Source organism: Triturus cristatus, chromosome 10, assembly GCF_964204655.1.
Source record: "Triturus cristatus chromosome 10, aTriCri1.1, whole genome shotgun sequence".
In the NCBI taxonomy this organism is placed as follows: Eukaryota; Metazoa; Chordata; class Amphibia; order Caudata; family Salamandridae; genus Triturus; species Triturus cristatus.
This window is the reverse complement of record NC_140593.1, coordinates 846647113-846672214: the sequence shown is the minus strand read 5'-3', so window position 1 is coordinate 846672214 and position 25102 is coordinate 846647113. Positions and strand designations below refer to the sequence as shown.

The 25102-nt window shown below is 47.1% G+C and overlaps 27 non-coding genes across 27 annotated transcripts; all 27 read right to left on the bottom strand.

The window, feature by feature from the left end:
- Positions 1–359: 359 nt before the first annotated feature.
- Positions 360–431, bottom strand: TRNAP-CGG (transfer RNA proline (anticodon CGG)). The gene has a single exon. It is a non-coding gene; the product is annotated as a tRNA-Pro (tRNA).
- Positions 432–1357: 926 nt separating this feature from the next.
- Positions 1358–1469, bottom strand: TRNAL-CAA (transfer RNA leucine (anticodon CAA)). Its single transcript has 2 exons — positions 1432–1469; positions 1358–1403 (listed from the first exon to the last, which is right to left on the bottom strand). It is a non-coding gene; the product is annotated as a tRNA-Leu (tRNA).
- Positions 1470–3175: 1706 nt separating this feature from the next.
- On the bottom strand, positions 3176–3247 carry TRNAP-CGG (transfer RNA proline (anticodon CGG)). Its single transcript has one exon. It is a non-coding gene; the product is annotated as a tRNA-Pro (tRNA).
- Positions 3248–4173: 926 nt separating this feature from the next.
- On the bottom strand, positions 4174–4285 carry TRNAL-CAA (transfer RNA leucine (anticodon CAA)). The gene is made up of 2 exons: positions 4248–4285; positions 4174–4219 (listed from the first exon to the last, which is right to left on the bottom strand). It is a non-coding gene; the product is annotated as a tRNA-Leu (tRNA).
- Positions 4286–4573: 288 nt separating this feature from the next.
- Positions 4574–4646, bottom strand: TRNAV-AAC (transfer RNA valine (anticodon AAC)). Its single transcript has one exon. It is a non-coding gene; the product is annotated as a tRNA-Val (tRNA).
- Positions 4647–5533: 887 nt separating this feature from the next.
- Positions 5534–5606, bottom strand: TRNAV-UAC (transfer RNA valine (anticodon UAC)). The gene has a single exon. It is a non-coding gene; the product is annotated as a tRNA-Val (tRNA).
- A 385-nt stretch (positions 5607–5991) lies between these two features.
- TRNAP-CGG (transfer RNA proline (anticodon CGG)) lies at positions 5992–6063 on the bottom strand. Its single transcript has one exon. It is a non-coding gene; the product is annotated as a tRNA-Pro (tRNA).
- Positions 6064–6989: 926 nt separating this feature from the next.
- Positions 6990–7101, bottom strand: TRNAL-CAA (transfer RNA leucine (anticodon CAA)). The gene is made up of 2 exons: positions 7064–7101; positions 6990–7035 (listed from the first exon to the last, which is right to left on the bottom strand). It is a non-coding gene; the product is annotated as a tRNA-Leu (tRNA).
- A 3104-nt stretch (positions 7102–10205) lies between these two features.
- On the bottom strand, positions 10206–10278 carry TRNAV-AAC (transfer RNA valine (anticodon AAC)). Its single transcript has one exon. It is a non-coding gene; the product is annotated as a tRNA-Val (tRNA).
- Positions 10279–11163: 885 nt separating this feature from the next.
- Positions 11164–11236, bottom strand: TRNAV-UAC (transfer RNA valine (anticodon UAC)). The gene has a single exon. It is a non-coding gene; the product is annotated as a tRNA-Val (tRNA).
- A 385-nt stretch (positions 11237–11621) lies between these two features.
- On the bottom strand, positions 11622–11693 carry TRNAP-CGG (transfer RNA proline (anticodon CGG)). Its single transcript has one exon. It is a non-coding gene; the product is annotated as a tRNA-Pro (tRNA).
- Positions 11694–12619: 926 nt separating this feature from the next.
- TRNAL-CAA (transfer RNA leucine (anticodon CAA)) lies at positions 12620–12731 on the bottom strand. The gene is made up of 2 exons: positions 12694–12731; positions 12620–12665 (listed from the first exon to the last, which is right to left on the bottom strand). It is a non-coding gene; the product is annotated as a tRNA-Leu (tRNA).
- A 1706-nt stretch (positions 12732–14437) lies between these two features.
- On the bottom strand, positions 14438–14509 carry TRNAP-CGG (transfer RNA proline (anticodon CGG)). Its single transcript has one exon. It is a non-coding gene; the product is annotated as a tRNA-Pro (tRNA).
- A 926-nt stretch (positions 14510–15435) lies between these two features.
- TRNAL-CAA (transfer RNA leucine (anticodon CAA)) lies at positions 15436–15547 on the bottom strand. Its single transcript has 2 exons — positions 15510–15547; positions 15436–15481 (listed from the first exon to the last, which is right to left on the bottom strand). It is a non-coding gene; the product is annotated as a tRNA-Leu (tRNA).
- A 1246-nt stretch (positions 15548–16793) lies between these two features.
- Positions 16794–16866, bottom strand: TRNAV-UAC (transfer RNA valine (anticodon UAC)). The gene has a single exon. It is a non-coding gene; the product is annotated as a tRNA-Val (tRNA).
- A 385-nt stretch (positions 16867–17251) lies between these two features.
- Positions 17252–17323, bottom strand: TRNAP-CGG (transfer RNA proline (anticodon CGG)). Its single transcript has one exon. It is a non-coding gene; the product is annotated as a tRNA-Pro (tRNA).
- A 926-nt stretch (positions 17324–18249) lies between these two features.
- On the bottom strand, positions 18250–18361 carry TRNAL-CAA (transfer RNA leucine (anticodon CAA)). The gene is made up of 2 exons: positions 18324–18361; positions 18250–18295 (listed from the first exon to the last, which is right to left on the bottom strand). It is a non-coding gene; the product is annotated as a tRNA-Leu (tRNA).
- Positions 18362–18650: 289 nt separating this feature from the next.
- On the bottom strand, positions 18651–18723 carry TRNAV-AAC (transfer RNA valine (anticodon AAC)). The gene has a single exon. It is a non-coding gene; the product is annotated as a tRNA-Val (tRNA).
- Positions 18724–19109: 386 nt separating this feature from the next.
- Positions 19110–19181, bottom strand: TRNAP-AGG (transfer RNA proline (anticodon AGG)). The gene has a single exon. It is a non-coding gene; the product is annotated as a tRNA-Pro (tRNA).
- Positions 19182–19597: 416 nt separating this feature from the next.
- Positions 19598–19670, bottom strand: TRNAV-UAC (transfer RNA valine (anticodon UAC)). The gene has a single exon. It is a non-coding gene; the product is annotated as a tRNA-Val (tRNA).
- A 385-nt stretch (positions 19671–20055) lies between these two features.
- TRNAP-CGG (transfer RNA proline (anticodon CGG)) lies at positions 20056–20127 on the bottom strand. The gene has a single exon. It is a non-coding gene; the product is annotated as a tRNA-Pro (tRNA).
- Positions 20128–21053: 926 nt separating this feature from the next.
- Positions 21054–21165, bottom strand: TRNAL-CAA (transfer RNA leucine (anticodon CAA)). The gene is made up of 2 exons: positions 21128–21165; positions 21054–21099 (listed from the first exon to the last, which is right to left on the bottom strand). It is a non-coding gene; the product is annotated as a tRNA-Leu (tRNA).
- A 289-nt stretch (positions 21166–21454) lies between these two features.
- TRNAV-AAC (transfer RNA valine (anticodon AAC)) lies at positions 21455–21527 on the bottom strand. The gene has a single exon. It is a non-coding gene; the product is annotated as a tRNA-Val (tRNA).
- Positions 21528–22872: 1345 nt separating this feature from the next.
- Positions 22873–22944, bottom strand: TRNAP-CGG (transfer RNA proline (anticodon CGG)). The gene has a single exon. It is a non-coding gene; the product is annotated as a tRNA-Pro (tRNA).
- Positions 22945–23870: 926 nt separating this feature from the next.
- On the bottom strand, positions 23871–23982 carry TRNAL-CAA (transfer RNA leucine (anticodon CAA)). The gene is made up of 2 exons: positions 23945–23982; positions 23871–23916 (listed from the first exon to the last, which is right to left on the bottom strand). It is a non-coding gene; the product is annotated as a tRNA-Leu (tRNA).
- A 289-nt stretch (positions 23983–24271) lies between these two features.
- Positions 24272–24344, bottom strand: TRNAV-AAC (transfer RNA valine (anticodon AAC)). Its single transcript has one exon. It is a non-coding gene; the product is annotated as a tRNA-Val (tRNA).
- A 386-nt stretch (positions 24345–24730) lies between these two features.
- On the bottom strand, positions 24731–24802 carry TRNAP-AGG (transfer RNA proline (anticodon AGG)). The gene has a single exon. It is a non-coding gene; the product is annotated as a tRNA-Pro (tRNA).
- Between the last annotated feature and the right edge of the window lie 300 nt (positions 24803–25102).

Here is a 25102-nt window from a genome sequence, read left to right as displayed (position 1 = left end):
CATGTAGTGGGCTGGAAAGCACAGACCAAGGGCCAATGTCCATGAAGCTCAACGTTGGACCCTCCTTACCCGATCTCTTTCTTTGGAAGAAAGGAACGAGGACCACTTTTATTCCAAAAGGCGATTTTAAAACCATACCTGAAATCACGCTAGAAAAACACTTTGAATTTAATGTTCCTACACTGATGGTCCACCCCAGAAAAGCAGTTGCAAAGAAGTCCGGCACTGAAATTCTATACGCCAAAACTGGGAAACAGCGTGCAGGGAAAGGAACTTTTTCACCATACACGGCGTCTTATAGCATTGAAAAGAAGAAATGGTCCTACATAATAAGCAGCCTAAAAATAATTCCACAACATGGGCTCGTCCGGGATTTGAACCCGGGACCTCTCGCACCCGAAGCGAGAATCATACCCCTAGACCAACGAGCCTGATTCCCCTGTCAGCAATTTGAACAATTTCTGATGCGTCTTTCAGAAACAAAGCAGTGCTATTTGGCTGCTCTCTCTCTATGTGAGCCACACAAAGTCATGTTTTCTCTCAAGGTGTTGTTTTTTTCACTCTTGCAAGGAAGGGATCAGCCGATATCCTAGCTGCCAGTGAGCAGAAAAAAGGCACTGATGAGAACTGCAGGCACTTTCTGGCACTTGTACTTCTCTGCAAGTCCTGGACCCTTGCCCCATTAACTTCCAGCCCAGAAGCAAGGGAGGGCCTGCCAATTCTTGCTCCTAAGAAAGAGGTGTTTGATTCTTGGATTCAAACACGCTCGATCAGGCTCGATCAGGCGAGATTTATATGAGTGGCTCGCAGGACTAAAACACTCACCTGGGAGACCCAGGGTGGCTGAATTCCCAGAATGGCCATTGTTGGGCAAGTCACCTCCTTTCCTCCTGCCTCAATCTAGAATTGGCTGCAAATCACAAGATAGAGTTCAATGTCCGTGTGTACTGCCTACTCCCAGCTACCTCGCTGTCTTCCTTATGTAAATTAAAATTCGCAAGGGGGGACCAATGACAATCTGCTCCTCCCACATAACCAGGAAGCCCTGTTGAACATGTCTGCCTGTGTTGTTGCAGGGACAGTGCCTTCTCCGCCCAAAAGGTGGCAGGAGAGCCTCACAACAAAGATGGGATCAACTGCTTAATGAGAAACCAGCACAGCAGTTAGTGTGATGGAGTGCAAATTTAACGGAAGGTGTGCCTGAGGTGTCCCTTCCAGGAATACATGGAATTGTGATTGAGGGCCCAGCCTGATCGTTGGTGGATTTCTCGTCATATGTTACAGGTCCGTGCAAAGATTGTGGTGTGTGGGGAATGCACTGCAAAAAACAGGACGATTTAAGGGTGTAAAAGAGACCTGTCAGAAGTGGGATTTGAACCCACGCCTCCATGAGGAGACCAGAAGTCTCAGTTGCACTGAAGATCAAGCTCTCTTGAGTCTGGCGCCTTAGACCACTCGGCCATCCTGACAGCCCTGGCTATGTACAGGTCTGACTCTTCTGTCTGCACTTGCCAATGTTTGCACTTACAGCGTTCGCAGCAATGTCACAGGTGTAAAGGCCCCACAATACACGATGGCATGATAAAAAAAAAGCTAGGCACAAGAGCGACCACTGATGGATGCGGATTACTTTGTTTCGTCTTGGAAAAGTAAAAGAAGTTTCCCACAGCTCGCTGGGTTCATGGACCGCCTCTTCTTAAGCTTGCATTGAGATAATAAGGTTTTAGAGGGTGCACATAAAAGCAGCTCATGCACAGTGTTTCTGCCCGCTCTCGAACCGGGGACCTTTTGCGTGTTAGGCGAACGTGATGACCACTACACTACAGAAACTAACTTGCTGTGTTTTACTGTTAGAGCAAGGTTCCTCTCAAGGATTCTCTCTACTTCTATTCTGCTGTATCAGCAGCCACTCAGAAAGCGAGGAGCAAGTGTGAAAACTGCAGAGATATCAGCCAACATGCTTGCAATTAGACGTATTAAAAATTTACTTATGCAGGCATCGACAGACAAATATCTGATGCCTAAATGCCAGCAAGTACAGCTTGGGAAAGCATCACCTGGGACACACACAGACTAAGCATGAAGGCAGAAAAAGCATGTATATCCGTTTTTCTTCTGAGGTTCAAAATAATTTGTGCAACAATGCGCCGAGTGTAATGAGAAATAGTCAGGCATTGTCAGTTTTGAGTAGGATTCGTATGTTTACCTCTAAAAAAGGGCTCGTCCGGGATTTGAACCCGGGACCTCTCGCACCCTAAGCGAGAATCATACCCCTAGACCAACGAACCGAGGCACACAAGAGACACCTTTTGCACCGGCTCCGGGGGTTATTGGCAGCGAGTTGGTGAATGATTCACCCAAAGCAAGCAACTGCACATGCTGCTCTCTTCTGCAATATGGTTGCTGTCTTTTCCATGGCCGTCATCGAACAAGAAATGAAAATACCTCCATCCTTCAGACATTTTGTTTGCTCTAGGTGTATGCTCTCGGTGAGGACAATAAAACAATTTCTGCTCTCATGCCTTGCTTTCATCAAGTAGGCCCACCCTTCAGTACAAAAGGACGTGCAAACGAATGGCGCAAACTATCGTCACTTCTCTTTTTGAGCTGTCACTGATGCCCCTGGAGCACAGTACGTCACGCTGGTGAGGGATAGACAGCTTCCATTATCTCAGCTTTCCTATAAGTTGAGAGAGTAAATGCAAACAATAAGCTGCAGTTTCTGCCCGGTCTGGAACAAGGGACCTTTCGCGTGTAAAGCGAACGTGATAACCACTACACCACAGAAACAGATACTCTTGCAGCAATCTTCTTGGCATGTAGTGGGCTGGAAAGCACAGACCAAGGGCCAATGTCCATGAAGCTCAACGTTGGACCCTCCTTACCCGATCTCTTTCTTTGGAAGAAAGGAACGAGGACCACTTTTATTCCAAAAGGCGATTTTAAAACCATACCTGAAATCACGCTAGAAAAACACTTTGAATTTAATGTTCCTACACTGATGGTCCACCCCAGAAAAGCAGTTGCAAAGAAGTCCGGCACTGAAATTCTATACGCCAAAACTGGGAAACAGCGTGCAGGGAAAGGAACTTTTTCACCATACACGGCGTCTTATAGCATTGAAAAGAAGAAATGGTCCTACATAATAAGCAGCCTAAAAATAATTCCACAACATGGGCTCGTCCGGGATTTGAACCCGGGACCTCTCGCACCCGAAGCGAGAATCATACCCCTAGACCAACGAGCCTGATTCCCCTGTCAGCAATTTGAACAATTTCTGATGCGTCTTTCAGAAACAAAGCAGTGCTATTTGGCTGCTCTCTCTCTATGTGAGCCACACAAAGTCATGTTTTCTCTCAAGGTGTTGTTTTTTTCACTCTTGCAAGGAAGGGATCAGCCGATATCCTAGCTGCCAGTGAGCAGAAAAAAGGCACTGATGAGAACTGCAGGCACTTTCTGGCACTTGTACTTCTCTGCAAGTCCTGGACCCTTGCCCCATAAACTTCCACCCCAGAAGCAAGGGAGGGCCTGCCAATTCTTGCTCCTAAGAAAGAGGTGTTTGATTCTTGGATTCAAACACGCTCGATCAGACTCGATCAGGCGAGATTTATATGAGTGGCTCGCAGGACTGAAACACTCACCTGGGAGACCCAGGGTGGCTGAATTCCCAGAATGGCCATTGTTGGGCAAGTCACCTCCTTTCCTCCTGCCTCAATCTAGAATTGGCTGCAAATCACAAGATAGAGTTCAATGTCCGTGTGTACTGCCTACTCCCAGCTACCTCTCTGTCTTCCTTATGTAAATTAAAATTCGCAAGGGGGGACCAATGACAATCTGCTCCTCCCACATAACCAGGAAGCCCTGTTGAACATGTCTGCCTGTGTTGTTGCAGGGACAGTGCCTGCTCCGCCCAAAAGGTGGCAGGAGAGCCTCACAACAAAGATGGGATCAACTGCTTAATGAGAAACCAGCACAGCAGTTAGTGTGATGGAGTGCAAATTTAACGGAAGGTGTGCCTGAGGTGTCCCTTCCAGGAATACATGGAATTGTGATTGAGGGCCCAGCCTGATCGTTGGCGGATTTCTCGTCATATGTTACAGGTCCGTGCAAAGATTGTGGTGTGTGGGGAATGCACTGCAAAAAACAGGACGATTTAAGGGTGTGAAAGAGACCTGTCAGAAGTGGGATTTGAACCCACGCCTCCATGAGGAGACCAGAAGTCTCAGTTGCACTGAAGATCAAGCTCTCTTGAGTCTGGCGCCTTAGACCACTCGGCCATCCTGACAGCCCTGGCTATGTACAGGTCTGACTCTTCTGTCTGCACTTGCCAATGTTTGCACTTACAGCGTTCGCAGCAATGTCACAGGTGTAAAGGCCCCACAATACACGATGGCATGATAAAAAAAAAGCTAGGCACAAGAGCGACCACTGATGGATGCGGATTACTTTGTTTCGTCTTGGAAAAGTAAAAGAAGTTTCCCACAGCTCGCTGGGTTCATGGACCGCCTCTTCTTAAGCTTGCATTGAGATAATAAGGTTTTAGAGGGTGCACATAAAAGCAGCTCATGCACAGTGTTTCTGCCCGGTCTCGAACCGGGGACCTTTCGCGTGTTAGGCGAACGTGATGACCACTACACTACAGAAACTAACTTGCTGTGTTTTACTGTTAGAGCAAGGTTCCTCTCAAGGATTCTCTATACTTCAATTCTGCTGTATCAGCAGCCACTCAGAAAGCGAGGAGCAAGTGTGAAAACTGCAGAGATATCAGCCAACATGCTTGCAATTAGACGTATTAAAAATTTACTTATGCAGGCATCGACAGACAAATATCTGATCCTTAAATGCCAGCAAGTACAGCTTGGGAAAGCATCACCTGGGACACACACAGACTAAGCATGAAGGCAGAAAAAGCATGGATATCCGTTTTTCTTCTGAGGTTCAAAATAATTTGTGCAACAATGCGCCGAGTGTAATGAGAAATAGTCAGGCATTGTCAGTTTTGAGTAGGATTCGTATGTTTACCTCTAAAAAAGGGCTCGTCCGGGATTTGAACGCGGGACCTCTCGCACCCTAAGCGAGAATCATACCCCTAGACCAACGAGCCGAGGCACACAAGAGTCACCTTTTGCACCGGCTCCGGGGGTTATTGGCAGCGAGTTGGTGAATGATTCACCCAAAGCAAGCAACTGCACATGCTGCTCTCTTCTGCAATATGGTTGCTGTCTTTTCCATGGCCGTCATCGAACAAGAAATGAAAATACCTCCATCCTTCAGACATTTTGTTTGCTCTAGGTGTATGCTCTCGGTGAGGACAATAAAACAATTTCTGCTCTCATGCCTTGCTTTCATCAAGTAGGCCCACCCTTCAGTACAAAAGGACGTGCAAACGAATGGCGCAAACTATCGTCACTTCTCTTTTTGAGCTGTCACTGATGCCCCTGGAGCACAGTACGTCACGCTGGTGAGGGATAGACAGCTTCCATTATCTCAACTTTCCTATAAGTTGAGAGAGTAAATGCAAACAATAAGCTGCTGTTTCTGCCCGGTCTCGAACCAGGGACCTTTCGCGTGTAAAGCGAACGTGATAACCACTACACCACAGAAACAGATACTCTTTCAGCAATCTTCTTGGCATGTAGTGGGCTGGAAAGCACAGACCAAGGGCCAATGTCCATGAAGCTCAACGTTGGACCCTCCTTACCCGATCTCTTTCTTTGGAAGAAAGGAACGAGGACCACTTTTATTCCAAAAGGCGATTTTAAAACCATACCTGAAATCACGCTAGAAAAACACTTTGAATTTAATGTTCCTACACTGATGGTCCACCCCAGAAAAGCAGTTGCAAAGAAGTCCGGCACTGAAATTCTATACGCCAAAACTGGGAAACAGCGTGCAGGGAAAGGAACTTTTTCACCATACACGGCGTCTTATAGCATTGAAAAGAAGAAATGGTCCTACATAATAAGCAGCCTAAAAATAATTCCACAACATGGGCTCGTCCGGGATTTGAACCCGGGACCTCTCGCACCCGAAGCGAGAATCATACCCCTAGACCAACGAGCCTGATTCCCCTGTCAGCAATTTGAACAATTTCTGATGCGTCTTTCAGAAACAAAGCAGTGCTATTTGGCTGCTCTCTCTCTATGTGAGCCACACAAAGTCATGTTTTCTCTCAAGGTGTTGTTTTTTTCACTCTTGCAAGGAAGGGATCAGCCGATATCCTAGCTGCCAGTGAGCAGAAAAAAGGCACTGATGAGAACTGCAGGCACTTTCTGGCACTTGTACTTCTCTGCAAGTCCTGGACCCTTGCCCCATTAACTTCCAGCCCAGAAGCAAGGGAGGGCCTGCCAATTCTTGCTCCTAAGAAAGAGGTGTTTGATTCTTGGATTCAAACACGCTCGATCAGGCTCGATCAGGCGAGATTTATATGAGTGGCTCGCAGGACTAAAACACTCACCTGGGAGACCCAGGGTGGCTGAATTCCCAGAATGGCCATTGTTGGGCAAGTCACCTCCTTTCCTCCTGCCTCAATCTAGAATTGGCTGCAAATCACAAGATAGAGTTCAATGTCCGTGTGTACTGCCTACTCCCAGCTACCTCGCTGTCTTCCTTATGTAAATTAAAATTCGCAAGGGGGGACCAATGACAATCTGCTCCTCCCACATAACCAGGAAGCCCTGTTGAACATGTCTGCCTGTGTTGTTGCAGGGACAGTGCCTTCTCCGCCCAAAAGGTGGCAGGAGAGCCTCACAACAAAGATGGGATCAACTGCTTAATGAGAAACCAGCACAGCAGTTAGTGTGATGGAGTGCAAATTTAACGGAAGGTGTGCCTGAGGTGTCCCTTCCAGGAATACATGGAATTGTGATTGAGGGCCCAGCCTGATCGTTGGTGGATTTCTCGTCATATGTTACAGGTCCGTGCAAAGATTGTGGTGTGTGGGGAATGCACTGCAAAAAACAGGACGATTTAAGGGTGTAAAAGAGACCTGTCAGAAGTGGGATTTGAACCCACGCCTCCATGAGGAGACCAGAAGTCTCAGTTGCACTGAAGATCAAGCTCTCTTGAGTCTGGCGCCTTAGACCACTCGGCCATCCTGACAGCCCTGGCTATGTACAGGTCTGACTCTTCTGTCTGCACTTGCCAATGTTTGCACTTACAGCGTTCGCAGCAATGTCACAGGTGTAAAGGCCCCACAATACACGATGGCATGATAAAAAAAAAGCTAGGCACAAGAGCGACCACTGATGGATGCGGATTACTTTGTTTCGTCTTGGAAAAGTAAAAGAAGTTTCCCACAGCTCGCTGGGTTCATGGACCGCCTCTTCTTAAGCTTGCATTGAGATAATAAGGTTTTAGAGGGTGCACATAAAAGCAGCTCATGCACAGTGTTTCTGCCCGGTCTCGAACCGGGGACCTTTTGCGTGTTAGGCGAACGTGATGACCACTACACTACAGAAACTAACTTGCTGTGTTTTACTGTTAGAGCAAGGTTCCTCTCAAGGATTCTCTCTACTTCTATTCTGCTGTATCAGCAGCCACTCAGAAAGCGAGGAGCAAGTGTGAAAACTGCAGAGATATCAGCCAACATGCTTGCAATTAGACGTATTAAAAATTTACTTATGCAGGCATCGACAGACAAATATCTGATGCCTAAATGCCAGCAAGTACAGCTTGGGAAAGCATCACCTGGGACACACACAGACTAAGCATGAAGGCAGAAAAAGCATGTATATCCGTTTTTCTTCTGAGGTTCAAAATAATTTGTGCAACAATGCGCCGAGTGTAATGAGAAATAGTCAGGCATTGTCAGTTTTGAGTAGGATTCGTATGTTTACCTCTAAAAAAGGGCTCGTCCGGGATTTGAACCCGGGACCTCTCGCACCCTAAGCGAGAATCATACCCCTAGACCAACGAACCGAGGCACACAAGAGACACCTTTTGCACCGGCTCCGGGGGTTATTGGCAGCGAGTTGGTGAATGATTCACCCAAAGCAAGCAACTGCACATGCTGCTCTCTTCTGCAATATGGTTGCTGTCTTTTCCATGGCCGTCATCGAACAAGAAATGAAAATACCTCCATCCTTCAGACATTTTGTTTGCTCTAGGTGTATGCTCTCGGTGAGGACAATAAAACAATTTCTGCTCTCATGCCTTGCTTTCATCAAGTAGGCCCACCCTTCAGTACAAAAGGACGTGCAAACGAATGGCGCAAACTATCGTCACTTCTCTTTTTGAGCTGTCACTGATGCCCCTGGAGCACAGTACGTCACGCTGGTGAGGGATAGACAGCTTCCATTATCTCAGCTTTCCTATAAGTTGAGAGAGTAAATGCAAACAATAAGCTGCAGTTTCTGCCCGGTCTGGAACAAGGGACCTTTCGCGTGTAAAGCGAACGTGATAACCACTACACCACAGAAACAGATACTCTTGCAGCAATCTTCTTGGCATGTAGTGGGCTGGAAAGCACAGACCAAGGGCCAATGTCCATGAAGCTCAACGTTGGACCCTCCTTACCCGATCTCTTTCTTTGGAAGAAAGGAACGAGGACCACTTTTATTCCAAAAGGCGATTTTAAAACCATACCTGAAATCACGCTAGAAAAACACTTTGAATTTAATGTTCCTACACTGATGGTCCACCCCAGAAAAGCAGTTGCAAAGAAGTCCGGCACTGAAATTCTATACGCCAAAACTGGGAAACAGCGTGCAGGGAAAGGAACTTTTTCACCATACACGGCGTCTTATAGCATTGAAAAGAAGAAATGGTCCTACATAATAAGCAGCCTAAAAATAATTCCACAACATGGGCTCGTCCGGGATTTGAACCCGGGACCTCTCGCACCCGAAGCGAGAATCATACCCCTAGACCAACGTGCCTGATTCCCCTGTCAGCAATTTGAACAATTTCTGATGCGTCTTTCAGAAACAAAGCAGTGCTATTTGGCTGCTCTCTCTCTATGTGAGCCACACAAAGTCATGTTTTCTCTCAAGGTGTTGTTTTTTTCACTCTTGCAAGGAAGGGATCAGCCGATATCCTAGCTGCCAGTGAGCAGAAAAAAGGCACTGATGAGAACTGCAGGCACTTTCTGGCACTTGTACTTCTCTGCAAGTCCTGGACCCTTGCCCCATAAACTTCCACCCCAGAAGCAAGGGAGGGCCTGCCAATTCTTGCTCCTAAGAAAGAGGTGTTTGATTCTTGGATTCAAACACGCTCGATCAGACTCGATCAGGCGAGATTTATATGAGTGGCTCGCAGGACTGAAACACTCACCTGGGAGACCCAGGGTGGCTGAATTCCCAGAATGGCCATTGTTGGGCAAGTCACCTCCTTTCCTCCTGCCTCAATCTAGAATTGGCTGCAAATCACAAGATAGAGTTCAATGTCCGTGTGTACTGCCTACTCCCAGCTACCTCTCTGTCTTCCTTATGTAAATTAAAATTCGCAAGGGGGGACCAATGACAATCTGCTCCTCCCACATAACCAGGAAGCCCTGTTGAACATGTCTGCCTGTGTTGTTGCAGGGACAGTGCCTTCTCCGCCCAAAAGGTGGCAGGAGAGCCTCACAACAAAGATGGGATCAACTGCTTAATGAGAAACCAGCACAGCAGTTAGTGTGATGGAGTGCAAATTTAACGGAAGGTGTGCCTGAGGTGTCCCTTCCAGGAATACATGGAATTGTGATTGAGGGCCCAGCCTGATCGTTGGTGGATTTCTCGTCATATGTTACAGGTCCGTGCAAAGATTGTGGTGTGTGGGGAATGCACTGCAAAAAACAGGACGATTTAAGGGTGTAAAAGAGACCTGTCAGAAGTGGGATTTGAACCCACACCTCCATGAGGAGACCAGAAGTCTCAGTTGCACTGAAGATCAAGCTCTCTTGAGTCTGGCGCCTTAGACCACTCGGCCATCCTGACAGCCCTGGCTATGTACAGGTCTGACTCTTCTGTCTGCACTTGCCAATGTTTGCACTTACAGCGTTCGCAGCAATGTCACAGGTGTAAAGGCCCCACAATACACGATGGCATGATAAAAAAAAAGCTAGGCACAAGAGCGACCACTGATGGATGCGGATTACTTTGTTTCGTCTTGGAAAAGTAAAAGAAGTTTCCCACAGCTCGCTGGGTTCATGGACCGCCTCTTCTTAAGCTTGCATTGAGATAATAAGGTTTTAGAGGGTGCACATAAAAGCAGCTCATGCACAGTGTTTCTGCCCGGTCTCGAACCGGGGACCTTTCGCGTGTTAGGCGAACGTGATGACCACTACACTACAGAAACTAACTTGCTGTGTTTTACTGTTAGAGCAAGGTTCCTCTCAAGGATTCTCTCTACTTCTATTCTGCTGTATCAGCAGCCACTCAGAAAGCGAGGAGCAAGTGTGAAAACTGCAGAGATATCAGCCAACATGCTTGCAATTAGACGTATTAAAAATTTACTTATGCAGGCATCGACAGACAAATATCTGATCCTTAAATGCCAGCAAGTACAGCTTGGGAAAGCATCACCTGGGACACACAGACTAAGCATGAAGGCAGAAAAAGCATGGATATCCGTTTTTCTTCTGAGGTTCAAAATAATTTGTGCAACAATGCGCCGAGTGTAATGAGAAATAGTCAGGCATTGTCAGTTTTGAGTAGGATTCGTATGTTTACCTCTAAAAAAGGGCTCGTCCGGGATTTGAACGCGGGACCTCTCGCACCCTAAGCGAGAATCATACCCCTAGACCAACGAGCCGAGGCACACAAGAGTCACCTTTTGCACCGGCTCCGGGGGTTATTGGCAGCGAGTTGGTGAATGATTCACCCAAAGCAAGCAACTGCACATGCTGCTCTCTTCTGCAATATGGTTGCTGTCTTTTCCATGGCCGTCATCGAACAAGAAATGAAAATACCTCCATCCTTCAGACATTTTGTTTGCTCTAGGTGTATGCTCTCGGTGAGGACAATAAAACAATTTCTGCTCTCATGCCTTGCTTTCATCAAGTAGGCCCACCCTTCAGTACAAAAGGACGTGCAAACGAATGGCGCAAACTATCGTCACTTCTCTTTTTGAGCTGTCACTGATGCCCCTGGAGCACAGTACGTCACGCTGGTGAGGGATAGACAGCTTCCATTATCTCAGCTTTCCTATAAGTTGAGAGAGTAAATGCAAACAATAAGCTGCTGTTTCTGCCCGGTCTCGAACCAGGGACCTTTCGCGTGTAAAGCGAACGTGATAACCACTACACCACAGAAACAGATACTCTTGCAGCAATCTTCTTGGCATGTAGTGGGCTGGAAAGCACAGACCAAGGGCCAATGTCCATGAAGCTCAACGTTGGACCCTCCTTACCCGATCTCTTTCTTTGGAAGAAAGGAACGAGGACCACTTTTATTCCAAAAGGCGATTTTAAAACCATACCTGAAATCACGCTAGAAAAACACTTTGAATTTAATGTTCCTACACTGATGGTCCACCCCAGAAAAGCAGTTGCAAAGAAGTCCGGCACTGAAATTCTATACGCCAAAACTGGGAAACAGCGTGCAGGGAAAGGAACTTTTTCACCATACACGGCGTCTTATAGCATTGAAAAGAAGAAATGGTCCTACATAATAAGCAGCCTAAAAATAATTCCTCAACATGGGCTCGTCCGGGATTTGAACCCGGGACCTCTCGCACCCGAAGCGAGAATCATACCCCTAGACCAACGAGCCTGATTCCCCTGTCAGCAATTTGAACAATTTCTGATGCGTCTTTCAGAAACAAAGCAGTGCTATTTGGCTGCTCTCTCTCTATGTGAGCCACACAAAGTCATGTTTTCTCTAAAGGTGTTGTTTTTTTCACTCTTGCAAGGAAGGGATCAGCCGATATCCTAGCTGCCAGTGAGCAGAAAAAAGGCACTGATGAGAACTGCAGGCACTTTCTGGCACTTGTACTTCTCTGCAAGTCCTGGACCCTTGCCCCATTAACTTCCAGCCCAGAAGCAAGGGAGGGCCTGCCAATTCTTGCTCCTAAGAAAGAGGTGTTTGATTCTTGGATTCAAACACGCTCGATCAGGCTCGATCAGGCGAGATTTATATGAGTGGCTCGCAGGACTAAAACACTCACCTGGGAGACCCAGGGTGGCTGAATTCCCAGAATGGCCATTGTTGGGCAAGTCACCTCCTTTCCTCCTGCCTCAATCTAGAATTGGCTGCAAATCACAAGATAGAGTTCAATGTCCGTGTGTACTGCCTACTCCCAGCTACCTCGCTGTCTTCCTTATGTAAATTAAAATTCGCAAGGGGGGACCAATGACAATCTGCTCCTCCCACATAACCAGGAAGCCCTGTTGAACATGTCTGCCTGTGTTGTTGCAGGGACAGTGCCTTCTCCGCCCAAAAGGTGGCAGGAGAGCCTCACAACAAAGATGGGATCAACTGCTTAATGAGAAACCAGCACAGCAGTTAGTGTGATGGAGTGCAAATTTAACGGAAGGTGTGCCTGAGGTGTCCCTTCCAGGAATACATGGAATTGTGATTGAGGGCCCAGCCTGATCGTTGGTGGATTTCTCGTCATATGTTACAGGTCCGTGCAAAGATTGTGGTGTGTGGGGAATGCACTGCAAAAAACAGGACGATTTAAGGGTGTAAAAGAGACCTGTCAGAAGTGGGATTTGAACCCACGCCTCCATGAGGAGACCAGAAGTCTCAGTTGCACTGAAGATCAAGCTCTCTTGAGTCTGGCGCCTTAGACCACTCGGCCATCCTGACAGCCCTGGCTATGTACAGGTCTGACTCTTCTGTCTGCACTTGCCAATGTTTGCACTTACAGCGTTCGCAGCAATGTCACAGGTGTAAAGGCCCCACAATACACGATGGCATGATAAAAAAAAAGCTAGGCACAAGAGCGACCACTGATGGATGCGGATTACTTTGTTTCGTCTTGGAAAAGTAAAAGAAGTTTCCCACAGCTCGCTGGGTTCATGGACCGCCTCTTCTTAAGCTTGCATTGAGATAATAAGGTTTTAGAGGGTGCACATAAAAGCAGCTCATGCACAGTGTTTCTGCCCGGTCTCGAACCGGGGACCTTTTGCGTGTTAGGCGAACGTGATGACCACTACACTACGGAAACTAACTTGCTGTGTTTTACTGTTAGAGCAAGGTTCCTCTCAAGGATTCTCTCTACTTCTATTCTGCTGTATCAGCAGCCACTCAGAAAGCGAGGAGCAAGTGTGAAAACTGCAGAGATATCAGCCAACATGCTTGCAATTAGACGTATTAAAAATTTACTTATGCAGGCATCGACAGACAAATATCTGATGCCTAAATGCCAGCAAGTACAGCTTGGGAAAGCATCACCTGGGACACACACAGACTAAGCATGAAGGCAGAAAAAGCATGGATATCCGTTTTTCTTCTGAGGTTCAAAATAATTTGTGCAACAATGCGCCGAGTGTAATGAGAAATAGTCAGGCATTGTCAGTTTTGAGTAGGATTCGTATGTTTACCTCTAAAAAAGGGCTCGTCCGGGATTTGAACCCGGGACCTCTCGCACCCTAAGCGAGAATCATACCCCTAGACCAACGAACCGAGGCACACAAGAGACACCTTATGCACCGGCTCCGGGGGTTATTGGCAGCGAGTTGGTGAATGATTCACCCAAAGCAAGCAACTGCACATGCTGCTCTCTTCTGCAATATGGTTGCTGTCTTTTCCATGGCCGTCATCGAACAAGAAATGAAAATACCTCCATCCTTCAGACATTTTGTTTGCTCTAGGTGTATGCTCTCGGTGAGGACAATAAAACAATTTCTGCTCTCATGCCTTGCTTTCATCAAGTAGGCCCACCCTTCAGTACAAAAGGACGTGCAAACGAATGGCGCAAACTATCGTCACTTCTCTTTTTGAGCTGTCACTGATGCCCCTGGAGCACAGTACGTCACGCTGGTGAGGGATAGACAGCTTCCATTATCTCAGCTTTCCTATAAGTTGAGAGAGTAAATGCAAACAATAAGCTGCAGTTTCTGCCCGGTCTGGAACAAGGGACCTTTCGCGTGTAAAGCGAACGTGATAACCACTACACCACAGAAACAGATACTCTTGCAGCAATCTTCTTGGCATGTAGTGGGCTGGAAAGCACAGACCAAGGGCCAATGTCCATGAAGCTCAACGTTGGACCCTCCTTACCCGATCTCTTTCTTTGGAAGAAAGGAACGAGGACCACTTTTATTCCAAAAGGCGATTTTAAAACCATACCTGAAATCACGCTAGAAAAACACTTTGAATTTAATGTTCCTACACTGATGGTCCACCCCAGAAAAGCAGTTGCAAAGAAGTCCGGCACTGAAATTCTATACGCCAAAACTGGGAAACAGCGTGCAGGGAAAGGAACTTTTTCACCATACACGGCGTCTTATAGCATTGAAAAGAAGAAATGGTCCTACATAATAAGCAGCCTAAAAATAATTCCACAACATGGGCTCGTCCGGGATTTGAACCCGGGACCTCTCGCACCCGAAGCGAGAATCATACCCCTAGACCAACGAGCCTGATTCCCCTGTCAGCAATTTGAACAATTTCTGATGCGTCTTTCAGAAACAAAGCAGTGCTATTTGGCTGCTCTCTCTCTATGTGAGCCACACAAAGTCATGTTTTCTCTCAAGGTGTTGTTTTTTTCACTCTTGCAAGGAAGGGATCAGCCGATATCCTAGCTGCCAGTGAGCAGAAAAAAGGCACTGATGAGAACTGCAGGCACTTTCTGGCACTTGTACTTCTCTGCAAGTCCTGGACCCTTGCCCCATAAACTTCCACCCCAGAAGCAAGGGAGGGCCTGCCAATTCTTGCTCCTAAGAAAGAGGTGTTTGATTCTTGGATTCAAACACGCTCGATCAGACTCGATCAGGCGAGATTTATATGAGTGGCTCGCAGGACTGAAACACTCACCTGGGAGACCCAGGGTGGCTGAATTCCCAGAATGGCCATTGTTGGGCAAGTCACCTCCTTTCCTCCTGCCTCAATCTAGAATTGGCTGCAAATCACAAGATAGAGTTCAATGTCCGTGTGTACTGCCTACTCCCAGCTACCTCTCTGTCTTCCTTATGTAAATTAAAATTCGCAAGGGGGGACCAATGACAATCTGCTCCTCCCACATAACCAGGAAGCCCTGTTGAACATGTCTGCCTGTGTTGTTGCAGGGACAGTGCCTTCTCCGCCCAAAAGGTGGCAGGAGAGCCTCACAACAAAGATGGGATCAACTGCTTAATGAGAAACCAGCACAGCAGTTAGTGTGATGGAGTGCAAATTTAACGGAAGGTGTGCCTGAGGTGTCCCTTCCAGGAATACATGGAATTGTGATTGAGGGCCCAGCCTGATCGTTGGTGGATTTCTCGTCATATGTTACAGGTCCGTGCAAAGATTGTGGTGTGTGGGGAATGCACTGCAAAAAACAGGACGATTTAAGGGTGTAAAAGAGACCTGTCAGAAGTGGGATTTGAACCCACGCCTCCATGAGGAGACCAGAAGTCTCAGTTGCACTGAAGATCAAGCTCTCTTGAGTCTGGCGCCTTAGACCACTCGGCCATCCTGACAGCCCTGGCTATGTACAGGTCTGACTCTTCTGTCTGCACTTGCCAATGTTTGCACTTACAGCGTTCGCAGCAATGTCACAGGTGTAAAGGCCCCACAATACACGATGGCATGATAAAAAAAAAGCTAGGCACAAGAGCGACCACTGATGGATGCGGATTACTTTGTTTCGTCTTGGAAAAGTAAAAGAAGTTTCCCACAGCTCGCTGGGTTCATGGACCGCCTCTTCTTAAGCTTGCATTGAGATAATAAGGTTTTAGAGGGTGCACATAAAAGCAGCTCATGCACAGTGTTTCGGCCCGGTCTCGAACCGGGGACCTTTCGCGTGTTAGGCGAACGTGATGACCACTACACTACAGAAACTAACTTGCTGTGTTTTACTGTTAGAGCAAGGTTCCTCTCAAGGATTCTCTCTACTTCTATTCTGCTGTATCAGCAGCCACTCAGAAAGCGAGGAGCAAGTGTGAAAACTGCAGAGATATCAGCCAACATGCTTGCAATTAGACGTATTAAAAATTTACTTATGCAGGCATCGACAGACAAATATCTGATCCTTAAATGCCAGCAAGTACAGCTTGGGAAAGCATCACCTGGGACACACAGACTAAGCATGAAGGCAGAAAAAGCATGGATATCCGTTTTTCTTCTGAGGTTCAAAATATTTTGTGCAACAATGCGCCGAGTGTAATGAGAAATAGTCAGGCATTGTCAGTTTTGAGTAGGATTCGTATGTTTACCTCTAAAAAAGGGCTCGTCCGGGATTTGAACGCGGGACCTCTCGCACCCTAAGCGAGAATCATACCCCTAGACCAACGAGCCGAGGCACACAAGAGTCACCTTTTGCACCGGCTCCGGGGGTTATTGGCAGCGAGTTGGTGAATGATTCACCCAAAGCAAGCAACTGCACATGCTGCTCTCTTCTGCAATATGGTTGCTGTCTTTTCCATGGCCGTCATCGAACAAGAAATGAAAATACCTCCATCCTTCAGACATTTTGTTTGCTCTAGGTGTATGCTCTCGGTGAGGACAATAAAACAATTTCTGCTCTCATGCCTTGCTTTCATCAAGTAGGCCCACCCTTCAGTACAAAAGGACGTGCAAACGAATGGCGCAAACTATCGTCACTTCTCTTTTTGAGCTGTCACTGATGCCCCTGGAGCACAGTACGTCACGCTGGTGAGGGATAGACAGCTTCCATTATCTCAGCTTTCCTATAAGTTGAGAGAGTAAATGCAAACAATAAGCTGCTGTTTCTGCCCAGTCTCGAACCAGGGACCTTTCGCGTGTAAAGCGAACGTGATAACCACTACACCACAGAAACAGATACTCTTGCAGCAATCTTCTTGGCATGTAGTGGGCTGGAAAGCACAGACCAAGGGCCAATGTCCATGAAGCTCAACGTTGGACCCTCCTTACCCGATCTCTTTCTTTGGAAGAAAGGAACGAGGACCACTTTTATTCCAAAAGGCGATTTTAAAACCATACCTGAAATCACGCTAGAAAAACACTTTGAATTTAATGTTCCTACACTGATGGTCCACCCCAGAAAAGCAGTTGCAAAGAAGTCCGGCACTGAAATTCTATACGCCAAAACTGGGAAACAGCGTGCAGGGAAAGGAACTTTTTCACCATACACGGCGTCTTATAGCATTGAAAAGAAGAAATGGTCCGACATAATAAGCAGCCTAAAAATAATTCCACAACATGGGCTCGTCCGGGATTTGAACCCGGGACCTCTCGCACCCGAAGCGAGAATCATACCCCTAGACCAACGAGCCTGATTCCCCTGTCAGCAATTTGAACAATTTCTGATGCGTCTTTCAGAAACAAAGCAGTGCTATTTGGCTGCTCTCTCTCTATGTGAGCCACACAAAGTCATGTTTTCTCTCAAGGTGTTGTTTTTTTCACTCTTGCAAGGAAGGGATCAGCCGATATCCTAGCTGCCAGTGAGCAGAAAAAAGGCACTGATGAGAACTGCAGGCACTTTCTGGCACTTGTACTTCTCTGCAAGTCCTGGACCCTTGCCCCATTAACTTCCAGCCCAGAAGCAAGGGAGGGCCTGCCAATTCTTGCTCCTAAGAAAGAGGTGTTTGATTCTTGTATTCAAACACGCTCGATCAGGCTCGATCAGGCGAGATTTATATGAGTGGCTCGCAGGACTAAAACACTCACCTGGGAGACCCAGGGTGGCTGAATTCCCAGAATGGCCATTGTTGGGCAAGTCACCTCCTTTCCTCCTGCCTCAATCTAGAATTGGCTGCAAATCACAAGATAGAGTTCAATGTCCATGTGTACTGCCTACTCCCAGCTACCTCGCTGTCTTCCTTATGTAAATTAAAATTCGCAAGGGGGGACCAATGACAATCTGCTCCTCCCACATAACCAGGAAGCCCTGTTGAACATGTCTGCCTGTGTTGTTGCAGGGACAGTGCCTTCTCCGCCCAAAAGGTGGCAGGAGAGCCTCACAACAAAGATGGGATCAACTGCTTAATGAGAAACCAGCACAGCAGTTAGTGTGATGGAGTGCAAATTTAACGGAAGGTGTGCCTGAGGTGTCCCTTCCAGGAATACATGGAATTGTGATTGAGGGCCCAGCCTGATCGTTGGTGGATTTCTCGTCATATGTTACAGGTCCGTGCAAAGATTGTGGTGTGTGGGGAATGCACTGCAAAAAACAGGACGATTTAAGGGTGTAAAAGAGACCTGTCAGAAGTGGGATTTGAACCCACGCCTCCATGAGGAGACCAGAAGTCTCAGTTGCACTGAAGATCAAGCTCTCTTGAGTCTGGCGCCTTAGACCACTCGGCCATCCTGACAGCCCTGGCTATGTACAGGTCTGACTCTTCTGTCTGCACTTGCCAATGTTTGCACTTACAGCGTTCGCAGCAATGTCACAGGTGTAAAGGCCCCACAATACACGATGGCATGATAAAATAAAAAGCTAGGCACAAGAGCGACCACTGATGGATGCGGATTACTTTGTTTCGTCTTGGAAAAGTAAAGGAAGTTTCCCACAGCTCGCTGGGTTCATGGACCGCCTCTTCTTAAGCTTGCATTGAGATAATAAGGTTTTAGAGGGTGCACATAAAAGCAGCTCATGCACAGTGTTTCTGCCCGGTCTCGAACCGGGGACCTTTCGCGTGTTAGGCGAACGTGATGACCACTACACTACAGAAACTAACTTGCTGTGTTTTACTGTTAGAGCAAGGTTCCTCTCAAGGATTCTCTCTACTTCTATTCTGCTGTATCAGCAGCCACTCAGAAAGCGAGGAGCAAGTGTGAAAACTGCAGAGATATCAGCCAACATGCTTGCAATTAGACGTATTAAAAATTTACTTATGCAGGCATCGACAGACAAATATCTGATGCCTAAATGCCAGCAAGTACAGCTTGGGAAAGCATCACCTGGGACACACACAGACTAAGCATGAAGGCAGAAAAAGCATGGATATCCGTTTTTCTTCTGAGGTTCAAAATAATTTGTGCAACAATGCGCCGAGTGTAATGAGAAATAGTCAGGCATTGTCAGTTTTGAGTAGGATTCGTATGTTTACCTCTAAAAAAGGGCTCGTCCGGGATTTGAACCCGGGACCTCTCGCACCCTAAGCGAGAATCATACCCCTAGACCAACGAGCCGAGGCACACAAGAGACACCTTTTGCACCGGCTCCGGGGGTTATTGGCAGCGAGTTGGTGAATGATTCACCCAAAGCAAGCAACTGCACATGCTGCTCTCTTCTGCAATATGGTTGCTGTCTTTTCCATGGCCGTCATCGAACAAGAAATGAAAATACCTCCATCCTTCAGACATTTTGTTTGCTCTAGGTGTATGCTCTCGGTGAGGACAATAAAACAATTTCTGCTCTCATGCCTTGCTTTCATCAAGAAGGCCCACCCTTCAGTACAAAAGGACGTGCAAACTATCGTCACTTCTCTTTTTGAGCTGTCACTGATGCCCCTGGAGCACAGTACGTCACGCTGGTGAGGGATAGACAGCTTCCATTATCTCAGCTTTCCTATAAGTTGAGAGAGTAAATGCAAACAATAAGCTGCTGTTTCTGCCCGGTCTCGAACCAGGGACCTTTCGCGTGTAAAGCGAACGTGATAACCACTACACCACAGAAACAGATACTCTTGCAGCAATCTTCTTGGCATGTAGTGGGCTGGAAAGCACAGACCAAGGGCCAATGTCCATGAAGCTCAACGTTGGACCCTCCTTACCCGATCTCTTTCTTTGGAAGAAAGGAACGAGGACCACTTTTATTCCAAAAGGCGATTTTAAAACCATACCTGAAATCACGCTAGAAAAACACTTTGAATTTAATGTTCCTACACTGATGGTCCACCCCAGAAAAGCAGTTGCAAAGAAGTCCGGCACTGAAATTCCATACGCCAAAACTGGGAAACAGCGTGCAGGGAAAGGAACTTTTTCACCATACACGGCGTCTTATAGCATTGAAAAGAAGAAATGGTCCTACATAATAAGCAGCCTAAAAATAATTCCACAACATGGGCTCGTCCGGGATTTGAACCCGGGACCTCTCGCACCCGAAGCGAGAATCATACCCCTAGACCAACGAGCCTGATTCCCCTGTCAGCAATTTGAACAATTTCTGATGCGTCTTTCAGAAACAAAGCAGTGCTATTTGGCTGCTCTCTCTCTATGTGAGCCACACAAAGTCATGTTTTCTCTCAAGGTGTTGTTTTTTTCACTCTTGCAAGGAAGGGATCAGCCGATATCCTAGCTGCCAGTGAGCAGAAAAAAGGCACTGATGAGAACTGCAGGCACTTTCTGGCACTTGTACTTCTCTGCAAGTCCTGGACCCTTGCCCCATTAACTTCCAGCCCAGAAGCAAGGGAGGGCCTGCCAATTCTTGCTCCTAAGAAAGAGGTGTTTGATTCTTGGATTCAAACACGCTCGGTCAGGCTCGATCAGGCGAGATTTATATGAGTGGCTCGCAGGACTAAAACACTCACCTGGGAGACCCAGGGTGGCTGAATTCCCAGAATGGCCATTGTTGGGCAAGTCACCTCCTTTCCTCCTGCCTCAATCTAGAATTGGCTGCAAATCACAAGATAGAGTTCAATGTCCATGTGTACTGCCTACTCCCAGCTACCTCGCTGTCTTCCTTATGTAAATTAAAATTCGCAAGGGGGGACCAATGACAATCTGCTCCTCCCACATAACCAGGAAGCCCTGTTGAACATGTCTGCCTGTGTTGTTGCAGGGACAGTGCCTTCTCCGCCCAAAAGGTGGCAGGAGAGCCTCACAACAAAGATGGGATCAACTGCTTAATGAGAAACCAGCACAGCAGTTAGTGTGATGGAGTGCAAATTTAACGGAAGGTGTGCCTGAGGTGTCCCTTCCAGGAATACATGGAATTGTGATTGAGGGCCCAGCCTGATCGTTGGTGGATTTCTCGTCATATGTTACAGGTCCGTGCAAAGATTGTGGTGTGTGGGGAATGCACTGCAAAAAACAGGACGATTTAAGGGTGTAAAAGAGACCTGTCAGAAGTGGGATTTGAACCCACGCCTCCATGAGGAGACCAGAAGTCTCAGTTGCACTGAAGATCAAGCTCTCTTGAGTCTGGCGCCTTAGACCACTCGGCCATCCTGACAGCCCTGGCTATGTACAGGTCTGACTCTTCTGTCTGCACTTGCCAATGTTTGCACTTACAGCGTTCGCAGCAATGTCACAGGTGTAAAGGCCCCACAATACACGATGGCATGATAAAATAAAAAGCTAGGCACAAGAGCGACCACTGATGGATGCGGATTACTTTGTTTCGTCTTGGAAAAGTAAAGGAAGTTTCCCACAGCTCGCTGGGTTCATGGACCGCCTCTTCTTAAGCTTGCATTGAGATAATAAGGTTTTAGAGGGTGCACATAAAAGCAGCTCATGCACAGTGTTTCTGCCCGGTCTCGAACCGGGGACCTTTCGCGTGTTAGGCGAACGTGATGACCACTACACTACAGAAACTAACTTGCTGTGTTTTACTGTTAGAGCAAGGTTCCTCTCAAGGATTCTCTCTACTTCTATTCTGCTGTATCAGCAGCCACTCAGAAAGCGAGGAGCAAGTGTGAAAACTGCAGAGATATCAGCCAACATGCTTGCAATTAGACGTATTAAAAATTTACTTATGCAGGCATCGACAGACAAATATCTGATGCCTAAATGCCAGCAAGTACAGCTTGGGAAAGCATCACCTAGGACACACACAGACTAAGCATGAAGGCAGAAAAAGCATGGATATCCGTTTTTCTTCTGAGGTTCAAAATAATTTGTGCAACAATGCGCCGAGTGTAATGAGAAATAGTCAGGCATTGTCAGTTTTGAGTAGGATTCGTATGTTTACCTCTAAAAAAGGGCTCGTCCGGGATTTGAACCCGGGACCTCTTGCACCCTAAGCGAGAATCATACCCCTAGACCAACGAGCCGAGGCACACAAGAGACACCTTTTGCACCGGCTCCGGGGGTTATTGGCAGCGAGTTGGTGAATGATTCACCCAAAGCAAGCAACTGCACATGCTGCTCTCTTCTGCAATATGGTTGCTGTCTTTTCCATGGCCGTCATCGAACAAGAAATGAAAATACCTCCATCCTTCAGACATTTTGTTTGCTCTAGGTGTATGCTCTCGGTGAGGACAATAAAACAATTTCTGCTCTCATGCCTTGCTTTCATCAAGTAGGCCCACCCTTCAGTACAAAAGGACGTGCAAACGAATGGCGCAAACTATCGTCACTTCTCTTTTTGAGCTGTCACTGATGCCCCTGGAGCACAGTACGTCACGCTGGTGAGGGATAGACAGCTTCCATTATCTCAGCTTTCCTATAAGTTGAGAGAGTAAATGCAAACAATAAGCTGCTGTTTCTGCCCAGTCTCGAACCAGGGACCTTTCGCGTGTAAAGCGAACGTGATAACCACTACACCACATAAACAGATACTCTTGCAGCAATCTTCTTGGCATGTAGTGGGCTGGAAAGCACAGACCAAGGGCCAATGTCCATGAAGCTCAACGTTGGACCCTCCTTACCCGATCTCTTTCTTTGGAAGAAAGGAACGAGGACCACTTTTATTCCAAAAGGCGATTTTAAAACCATACCTGAAATCACGCTAGAAAAACACTTTGAATTTAATGTTCCTACACTGATGGTCCACCCCAGAAAAGCAGTTGCAAAGAAGTCCGGCACTGAAATTCTATACGCCAAAACTGGGAAACAGCGTGCAGGGAAAGGAACTTTTTCACCATACACGGCGTCTTATAGCATTGAAAAGAAGAAATGGTCCTACATAATAAGCAGCCTAAAAATAATTCCACAACATGGGCTCGTCCGGGATTTGAACCCGGGACCTCTCGCACCCGAAGCGAGAATCATACCCCTAGACCAACGAGCCTGATTCCCCTGTCAGCAATTTGAACAATTTCTGATGCGTCTTTCAGAAACAAAGCAGTGCTATTTGGCTGCTCTCTCTCTATGTGAGCCACACAAAGTCATGTTTTCTCTCAAGGTGTTGTTTTTTTCACTCTTGCAAGGAAGGGATCAGCCGATATCCTAGCTGCCAGTGAGCAGAAAAAAGGCACTGATGAGAACTGCAGGCACTTTCTGGCACTTGTACTTCTCTGCAAGTCCTGGACCCTTGCCCCATTAACTTCCAGCCCAGAAGCAAGGGAGGGCCTGCCAATTCTTGCTCCTAAGAAAGAGGTGTTTGATTCTTGTATTCAAACACGCTCGATCAGGCTCGATCAGGCGAGATTTATATGAGTGGCTCGCAGGACTAAAACACTCACCTGGGAGACCCAGGGTGGCTGAATTCCCAGAATGGCCATTGTTGGGCAAGTCACCTCCTTTCCTCCTGCCTCAATCTAGAATTGGCTGCAAATCACAAGATAGAGTTCAATGTCCATGTGTACTGCCTACTCCCAGCTACCTCGCTGTCTTCCTTATGTAAATTAAAATTCGCAAGGGGGGACCAATGACAATCTGCTCCTCCCACATAACCAGGAAGCCCTGTTGAACATGTCTGCCTGTGTTGTTGCAGGGACAGTGCCTTCTCCGCCCAAAAGGTGGCAGGAGAGCCTCACAACAAAGATGGGATCAACTGCTTAATGAGAAACCAGCACAGCAGTTAGTGTGATGGAGTGCAAATTTAACGGAAGGTGTGCCTGAGGTGTCCCTTCCAGGAATACATGGAATTGTGATTGAGGGCCCAGCCTGATCGTTGGTGGATTTCTCGTCATATGTTACAGGTCCGTGCAAAGATTGTGGTGTGTGGGGAATGCACTGCAAAAAACAGGACGATTTAAGGGTGTAAAAGAGACCTGTCAGAAGTGGGATTTGAACCCACGCCTCCATGAGGAGACCAGAAGTCTCAGTTGCACTGAAGATCAAGCTCTCTTGAGTCTGGCGCCTTAGACCACTCGGCCATCCTGACAGCCCTGGCTATGTACAGGTCTGACTCTTCTGTCTGCACTTGCCAATGTTTGCACTTACAGCGTTCGCAGCAATGTCACAGGTGTAAAGGCCCCACAATACACGATGGCATGATAAAATAAAAAGCTAGGCACAAGAGCGACCACTGATGGATGCGGATTACTTTGTTTCGTCTTGGAAAAGTAAAGGAAGTTTCCCACAGCTCGCTGGGTTCATGGACCGCCTCTTCTTAAGCTTGCATTGAGATAATAAGGTTTTAGAGGGTGCACATAAAAGCAGCTCATGCACAGTGTTTCTGCCCGGTCTCGAACCGGGGACCTTTCGCGTGTTAGGCGAACGTGATGACCACTACACTACAGAAACTAACTTGCTGTGTTTTACTGTTAGAGCAAGGTTCCTCTCAAGGATTCTCTCTACTTCTATTCTGCTGTATCAGCAGCCACTCAGAAAGCGAGGAGCAAGTGTGAAAACTGCAGAGATATCAGCCAACATGCTTGCAATTAGACGTATTAAAAATTTACTTATGCAGGCATCGACAGACAAATATCTGATGCCTAAATGCCAGCAAGTACAGCTTGGGAAAGCATCACCTGGGACACACACAGACTAAGCATGAAGGCAGAAAAAGCATGGATATCCGTTTTTCTTCTGAGGTTCAAAATAATTTGTGCAACAATGCGCCGAGTGTAATGAGAAATAGTCAGGCATTGTCAGTTTTGAGTAGGATTCGTATGTTTACCTCTAAAAAAGGGCTCGTCCGGGATTTGAACCCGGGACCTCTCGCACCCTAAGCGAGAATCATACCCCTAGACCAACGAGCCGAGGCACACAAGAGACACCTTTTGCACCGGCTCCGGGGGTTATTGGCAGCGAGTTGGTGAATGATTCACCCAAAGCAAGCAACTGCACATGCTGCTCTCTTCTGCAATATGGTTGCTGTCTTTTCCATGGCCGTCATCGAACAAGAAATGAAAATACCTCCATCCTTCAGACATTTTGTTTGCTCTAGGTGTATGCTCTCGGTGAGGACAATAAAACAATTTCTGCTCTCATGCCTTGCTTTCATCAAGAAGGCCCACCCTTCAGTACAAAAGGACGTGCAAACTATCGTCACTTCTCTT